Source organism: Misgurnus anguillicaudatus, chromosome 6 (assembly GCF_027580225.2).
Source record: "Misgurnus anguillicaudatus chromosome 6, ASM2758022v2, whole genome shotgun sequence".
Taxonomy (NCBI): Eukaryota; Metazoa; Chordata; class Actinopteri; order Cypriniformes; family Cobitidae; genus Misgurnus; species Misgurnus anguillicaudatus.
Window position 1 is genome coordinate 9,449,366 of NC_073342.2, and position 8,151 is coordinate 9,457,516.

Here is an 8,151-nt window from a genome sequence, read left to right on the forward strand (position 1 = left end):
TAGCGTGATACTGGGTTGGTATTGGTGTGTATGTATATGTTAATGAAAATCTGTTTTTTTAATGTAGCGTGAAAGTTAACCATTTATTGACTGTTTAGAGGTTGTAAGGCTTTTACCTAACTTAACTGTATTTAGTATTAATGATGCTGCATTCTTTCCTCAGAAGCTAAAGTTTTTCAAAGACATTTGTAGGGAGGACTTTGCAGCTAATGGTAAGTCATTTTAAACTCTTAAGATATAATAATTCATTCGTAGTAGTAAATCAAGCTTCAGTTTAGATAATGTTATATACATATTGAGGCGGTTTCCCGGACAGGGATTAGACTAGTCCTAGACTAAAATAAATGTAAGAGCTGTCAAAACTGAAAACAACTTGCACTGACATATCTTAAAATAATAATAATTATAATAATTCGTTACATTTATATAGCGCTTTTCCAGTGCTCAAAGCGCTTTACATATGAATGGGGGAATCTCCTCAACCACCACCAATTTGCAGCATCCACCTGGATGATGCGACAGCAGCCATATTGCGCCAGAACGCCCACCACACACCAGCTTATTAGTGGAGAGGAGACAGAGTGATATAGCCAATTAGTATGAGGGGATGATTAGTAGGCCAATGGGCAAGTTTGGCCAGGATGCCGGGGCACACCCCTACTCTTTTTCAAAGGACATCCTGGGATTTTTAATGACCACAGAGAGTCAGGACCTCGGTTTAACGTCTCATCCGAAGGACGGTGCTTTTTTGACAGTATAGTGTCCCCGTCACTATACTGGGGCATTAGGACCCACACAGACCACAGGGTGAGCACCCCCTGCTGGTCTCACTAACACCTCTACCAGCAGCAACCTGGTTTTCCCAGGTGGTCTCCCATCCAAGTACTGACCAGGCTCAGCCCTGCTTAGCTTCAGTGGGCAAGCTGTCTTGGGCTACAGGGTGATATGGCTGCTTGGCAAAAATACACCAGTGTCCTTTGTTTTGCCTCAAAATGCACACAGGTAATGTTTTTATTAAGGCATGTTTTTTGAAACTAGTTATATTTCTTAATTAAACTAAGGCCTAGTCCTGTTTTAAGAATCCCTTTTCCAGGAAACCTCCCAATTGTCTGCTTGTTGCATTTTCTTTCTGACAAGTTTTACATTTAAATTTAATACAATAAAATCTTTCTTTAGGAGCTGAAGTATTTTATGTAAGGAGGATTTTGCAGCCCATATAGGCAAGTCATTCTAATGAAAACTCTTAGGGGTGGTTTCCCGGACAGGGATTAGCTTTATCCAGGACTAGACCTTAGTTTAATTAGGATAGTTTTAACAAACATGCCTTACTAAAAACATTATTTATGTGCATTACGATGTAAAACAATGGGCACTGATGTATTTTAAGATATGTCAGAGCAAGTTGTTTTCAGTTTGGACAGCTCTTACATTTATTTTAGTCTAGGACTAGTCTAATTCCTGTCTGGGAAACCACCCCTTAATATATATGATGACATTTTAGTCAAGCTCTAGTTTAGGTAAAAATATATCTGCTATACAATCTCTGCCAGTAAACTATATATTTAATACAGTAAGTCTTAAATAAATGTAATGTTTTAATATTAAACACTTTTTAATTGAGCTTATTGTCTCTCTTTTTCAGATTTCCTAAGGCTGAACCAAAACCTGCCAAACTAAAGTTGATTTGGGAGAGAAAGACTTTAAAATATATTTAAAATGAATTGTTTTTGACTGTTTTAATCAGCTTTTATTTATTTGGAAAAAATTATTTTGGTTATGTTACCAGCAAGTAATCTATTCCCAAAATAGCACTCTTTAGGTTAACTAATTATTAACGCACTTGAAGTATACTCATTACTAATCTAGCTGCAGGTATGTAAAAGTATACAAAATGTAATGTACTTGGCATATTCATTTTTCACCAGGGCAGTTTTTAGAATTTTGGATTGGCCAAAAATATATAGAATGTACGCTAACAGTCTATTTAAGGTATACTGATTGTATGTTTGCAAGACACTCATAATACATTTGTAATGTACTCCTAACATAAATAAAACACACTCTAAATCCACTTATCAAGCAAGAATTTAGCACAAAAACCGTCATGTACTTAAATTGTACTAAATACACTTAAAGTTGTTCCACTTTAGCACACAAAAGTACACTAAATACACTTAAAGTTGTACTTTGTTACAATTAATATACAACTAAAATATATTAAGTACAAAATTAGTTGTTCCAAAATAGCACTCTTTAAATAAACTAATCAATAGCACACTTTAAGTATACTGGTCATTAGTGTGACTGCAAGTATACTTAAGTATATCAAAATTAAATATATTTAGCATACTATTTTTTCACCAGGGCCAAGCCGACACAGGAGCCGTTCCTCGATGTTCTCACTGATCTGACGAGAGAACTCGAGAGGATACCGGCTCAACACGAACACTGTAGAATCTAGTGAATGTATTAAGTGTCGCCCAGCCAGCAGCTCTGTAGATGTCAGTTAGAGAGGAACCACGAGCCAATGCCCAAGATGATACTACACTTCTCGTAGAATGTGCACGCAGATTAAACGGGCAAGAAATACCCTGCTTTTCATACGCAATGGTAATAGTGTCCACAATCCAATGGGACATCCTCTGCTTGGCGACAGCATTCCCCTTCTGCTGACCACACTGTAAAAAACAACCTATAGAATTTACTCAAAAAAATTGTTGTAACAATTTGCACTCACTTTGTTTGGGTAAATTATATCCTATATATTTGATTAAAGAGTACCTAAATTTAATTACTATGATAAACAAAAAAAAATTAGGTAAGTTCTACCTATTTTTTTCATAACTAATTACTTATAAAAAAATGAATAACATTAACCCTATTGGTATTAAGCCACAGATCTATTAAATTATTATTAATAATGATAAGCCATTAAGAAACATTACATATTACTTATTCAGAGAGGGTTGAATAAGAAAATAGTCATACACAAGATTGCATAAATTGCTTGCTTTATTGACCAAATAACATTCTGTAAACATTTAAAACTAATTATTGGAAGTACAAAATAACCCCAATACATTTCAAGTGAAATACAACATATCATAGTTTTACATAAAGCTTCTTGAACATATTATTTCATAAAAAAAAATAAACCCAAGTCTTCACGAGATGTTAAAAAAACCATTAAAGCAAGATTCCTAATTACTGTTCTTCACGGTATCATTAGAAAATAAAAGAAGACAATAATATGAGAGGAAAAACTGATCTCATTTACCTCAGTAGACTAGCATGCTATATCGATACAAACAAACATTTCAACTTCATTTAAAACTTATTAATACAAAAATACAACTTCATATTATGCTATAACTCACAGTACACGTGCATAAAACATTGAACACTAACAAGAAGTACTTACATTCAATTTTAAGTGATTCAACTTCATATACAAGTCACATATATAACATATGAACTCCGAAATACTGTTTTGAACAGATATTAAAAAGCGAAAGGCTTATATAATAATAATAATAATAATAATAAAATGGCTTCATAAATGGATCCCTTCTTAAACAAAACTCAATATATTAACAGATAAATGCAAGAAAACTTTTACAGCAATTATCTAGCATCACCAGCTTTACCGTTGGTTGTTTGTTTGTCTGCTCGATGCCCTCCCGTCTGTATCGTACATCAACCGTCCGCTGCTCTCTCTCTCGTCACGTGGCTTGCTCAAGTTCAACCACACATATTGAGCAGCTCCGCTGTTCACGAGATTCAGAGATGTAAATAATAATAATGGAAGTTAATATTTTAATCATAAATATGGATTTTTATTCGTATTCGCAGGTGCAAGAACTGGGCGATGTTTCATTCAAAGCTAACCTGACTGACATATTCTAACCTATCAATCTGTCAACAACAGAGACAGAGAAGCACGCAAATGACTAAACTTCTGGTAGATTTTACAGTTAACCAACTTAACATTTCCATTCATGATGATATCAACAAGTTAAATAAAAACTTACCTGTCAACAAACCGCAGTTCTCCCGCCGATATGATATGAAAAATGGTGACTCGAGTCCCGCCTGGATGTTGATTTATGCGCACTTTGCGGTGCTAAGGCCAATATTTTGGGGTATATGTTACTTATTTTTTTTAGTATTGCAGTTATTACTGTTAAAAATTGGATAGAGTATACCCATTATTTTTTATTTTACTTGCTAGCTTATATACTTAATTAAATTATAACTAATTTTCATGGGTTAAATTGAACACTCTCCAGAGTAATTTTTTACAGTGCACCGTAACAAACAAAGAGCTGTTCTGAGGTTCTAAAGCTTTGCGTCCGAGTTACATACACACGTAGCGCACGCACCGGGCATAATAAAGCCACGGCTGGGTCTGCCTCCCCCGGGGGCAGCGCTTGCAAGTTCACCACTTTGTCTTTGAATGGAGTAGTGGGAATTTTGGGCACGTAGCCGGGCCGGGGTCTCAATATTTAAATGGATTCAGCGGGCCCGAACTGTAGGCACGAATCGTTGACCGAAAATGCATGAAGATCCCCTATCCTTTTTATTGAAGCCAAAGCAAGGAGTGTTAAAATTTTGAAAGTTAGAAACTCTACACTCACAGAATGCAGAGGCTCAAAGTGGATGTCCTGTATAAGCTTTCAGCACCACGGACAGGTCCCAAGGAGGAATAGAGGGAGGACGAGAAGGATGCAGCCTTCGTGCGCTTCTCAAAAACTTAACAACCAGGTCGTGCTGACCCACTGTCCTACTGTTTATCGGAGCGTGGTGCACGGATATCGCAGTGATATCTATTTTAATGATATAGGGAGACAGCCTTCTGTCCAAGCAAAGGAGATAAATAAGCACGAGTCTGATCAAGCATTCTCGGATGTCTTCTCGTGAGAAGCACACCAATCAACGAACAGATTCCATTTTAGCGAGTACGCCTGTCTCGTAGACGGCGCTCGCGCTGCAGAGATGGTGTTAGATACCGAGTGCAGTGGTGGACAGTAACGAAGTAAATGTAATTCGTTACTGTACTTAAGTAGTTTTTTCGCGTATCTGTACTTTACTCAAGTACTTTTATTTTGGGAGACTTTTACTTTACTACATTTTAAAGTCAAATATCTTACTTTTTACTCCACTACATTTAAAAAAATCGGTCGTTCCTTTTTATTTATCAGTGGATAAAAAACGTAACTGGGCAAACTAAAGCTGCACAAAAATAACTAAGATGCACACGTGATGCGTCAAACCACCAATCAGGGTACAGCATGCACTTCGTTTTGAACTTGTTTTGGTTGCCGCACTGTTTCACGTAAGCTACGCGAGTCACGCGAGTGCAGCAGCCAGCCAATGCATCGTTTGGAGAATGAAACTGCATTCAAAAACAACGGAGGAGATAACTGACCCGTCACAACAACAATGGCCTTATTTACGCACGTTTTTTTAAAGTCCTTGAATAAAAGAACGAGTCCTTCGTGTCTTCTCTGCCTGCCTTGAAACTGTGCTATTTGGTTTTAAAAGAATACTCTTTCAAATCTAAGGAAACGCGTAGAGGTAAGCCATTTTTATTCTGGTTATATTTTTAAATGAGCAATCTTAACAGCAGCTTGCAGAAAACTGTTAATTGTGTTGCTAAAATATATACGACGTCACGTTATCATGAATGAACTTTAAGCTATGCAGGCTGAAGCTATTTTTAGCCGTATAGTTAGCTGTTTCACTTAAGTTCATTGTATTTGAAGCTCAGTGCTCTGTTATTTTGAAATGACAATTAATCACTATGAACACTGTTGTAAAATATAAATGATATTTTGACTAGCCATGCAGTGTATGATGCTTAAACAGGCAGGTGGATTGGAGTGCTCCCTATTAACTGAGATTGTTATTAATATTTTCAAAAGTTTTGCTTCCAAAATATATAAATAGATTTAATTATGTATTACAATCAGTGTTGGGCAAGTTACTGAAAATTAGTAATTAGTTACAGTTACTAGTTACTTCTTTTAAAAGTAATTGAGTTACTCTGTCAGTTACTGTATATCAAAAGTAATTAGTTACTAGGGAAAGTAACTTTTAAGTTACTTTTATGTCTGCTTTTTAAATGTAAATATGACCAGTACAGTCAAACAATAAAATTATATGAATGGGCTATTTTACACGTAAGACTAATATATCACATACTGTAGGAGCCTATTTTGCTTTAGATTCAACCTTTGAATATTTTTTTTAGAAATTATCTTAATATGTAAGCTTAGTTTATTTATGTATTTCATTTAGACCATTTAGACAAATATTCTGTGTGTTTACAAAAATATATAATGTGTTAAAATTGTGTAGTGTCTCTTTAAAAATTTGGAGACAATTGAGTCAACATGTCATATTTTCTAAAATAAATTATCATTTTTCTGATTCCATATTTATTTTAATAAGTTACAAACGTCTCCGCTGTGTCCTGCTGACAGGCGCGGTGCGCGTGCAGCAGGTGACGCAAATTATGGGTCCTCCGAAGGTTAGACCGTCTCATTTCAGTTCTCTTCGCGAACTTCTGAGGCTTCCACCTTGAAAGACCGAGTGCTCACCTTTTTAGGTCGCATGCTTAGCAGGGCGCGGCCATGGAATTGGGACACGGCGTGTGAAGCTTGCGGTGTGCGCTCTTTGGTCATATTGTTTGTATATGTTTTCTGTTGGATTTAAATGATACTCAGGATTAAAGGAAGATATTTAATCAGAAGACGAAGTACGTGGATGATTTTGTCAGACGGACACAGCGAGTGGATCGTTTTGTTGTCGGATACGGAGCAAGTGAAACCAAAACTGAAACTTAATTCGCACTCACACATACTATGGAGTTTTAACAGTTGTCATCCCAGCAGGATGAAGCGCAGTGTGAATATTTTTCTGGAAACAACAATCGCGGATCGTTCTCTTCCATGAAGGCCGATGTAAACATCTAAGATATATATTAACATTTCTCAGATGTATTGCTTTTATGGACAACAAATGCCAGTTAATGTCATGGAATTGCATGACAAAGATCATTTATAAACATGAGACCGGATGGATTATGACTTGAGCACATTTTTTAAATAAAGGTATGTTGTCCCGTTTAGATTTTTCATGTTCATTCTATACGCACTGTCAGCTATGATGAAGTTTAATGATTCATTGCGCCGCCCACCACGGACATGCGACGTAAATCAGAAATGTCTTGTCTGTAAGTGTTATTTTTTTTTTACAAAATAGAGTAACGCGAGTAACGAACTCATTTAAATTTCAGTAATTGTAATTGCGTTACTTAATTTAAAAAAATACTTCATTACATGCTCGTTACTGATAAAAGTAGTGGAATTACAGTAACGCGTTACTTTGTAACGCGTTACTCCCATCACTGATTACAATATACATATGACATGCTAAACCACATGAAACGTTTCTGAAATTATATTCTGTAAGGCTTGTTTTATTTGTCAAAGAAAGGGAGACTGATTTCTAGATAACGTTATGTATTTAATGTTTTGAAAACTATTGTGAACCTGTGCTTAAGTCAAGTTTTTATTACACTTAAACTGATAAATTATTTAACAAATAAATCTTGAAATGAGACTTACTGCTCTCAAATCCTGTTATTTCATTTGATGCTAAAGGAATTTTTTTGTTTTTAAGGTTTTAGGCTTATGATAATTTTAATAGACATCAGTGTCTCATTTATTAATGTCCTTTTATTAATTGATTGGTTAGCCAAGAGAGTTATTTCACATAATTTGAGTTTTGTGACAAAAATGATACGGCCACAAAGAGACCTCAGATACTTCTGACTCCAGAAGAGGAGAGACGGGCGAGATGCGACAGGTGACGAGAGCGCAGACCGCCTTGGCGATAGATATACGCTACAGCCGCAGTGTTGTCGGTGCGCACTACATCTTAAGCATCGAATCACGTTGATGAAACGGACGAGCACAAGATATACAGTGCACAGCTCGAGGCAATTTATGCTAATGTCGCTGGAATGTCGACCAGACCCCCGAAGCGACGAACCCGCCTTGTGGTAGAGGCATCTTTGCCAACAATAGCATGCCTGGAGACCTCTCAGTGGCACCCGCACCCTGAGAAACGCTGGGTCTGACAACG